The sequence below is a fragment of the Trypanosoma theileri genome (genome assembly GCF_002087225.1).
Source record: "Trypanosoma theileri isolate Edinburgh chromosome Unknown TM35_Tth_41_V1, whole genome shotgun sequence".
Taxonomy (NCBI): Eukaryota; Euglenozoa; class Kinetoplastea; order Trypanosomatida; family Trypanosomatidae; genus Trypanosoma; species Trypanosoma theileri.
This window is the reverse complement of record NW_021639883.1, coordinates 10,380-10,951: the sequence shown is the minus strand read 5'-3', so window position 1 is coordinate 10,951 and position 572 is coordinate 10,380.

Sequence of the window (572 nt, the reverse complement as noted above, 5' to 3'; positions counted from 1 at the left end):
TTTTCCTATGGTTACAATTTCACATGACAAATACATATACAGCTAATTATCGTTTCAACCACAATGGTTTATTTTCTGCACATGAGAGAATGTGCGAAACCACAATCATGATATACAGACTAACGGTGTAATGAATGTACTTGTAATGATATCCACTAATGATTTATAGGTGATGTTTTTCTTTGTTTGCTTTGCATGGTACAATGTGTTGGTGTCTTGATTTGAAACTTTTCTGCTACATTCATCTGGTATGTACGATATTGGCTAATGGAGGATTCTTTTTATTTTTTATTATTACCTTTTTGATAGTTGCTATTAAGGTGTTAGGGAGTTGGAGAGTTATTTTTTTAATTGTTACTACCAGTGCCCTCTATCTGTATTTACAGTGTAGTTCACCTCTTGTATGCTTTCTTTTCTTCTTTTCCTTTCTCCACAGAATAGCCTCAAGCAATCCACCACTAACAAGTAATCAAGTACACCAAGCAGCACGATGAAGCGGATGAACACAGAAGGAGTACAATCGATAGAGCTGCAGTCCTGTGAAGTGCAAGAAGAGTGCTGCGTGCGTAACG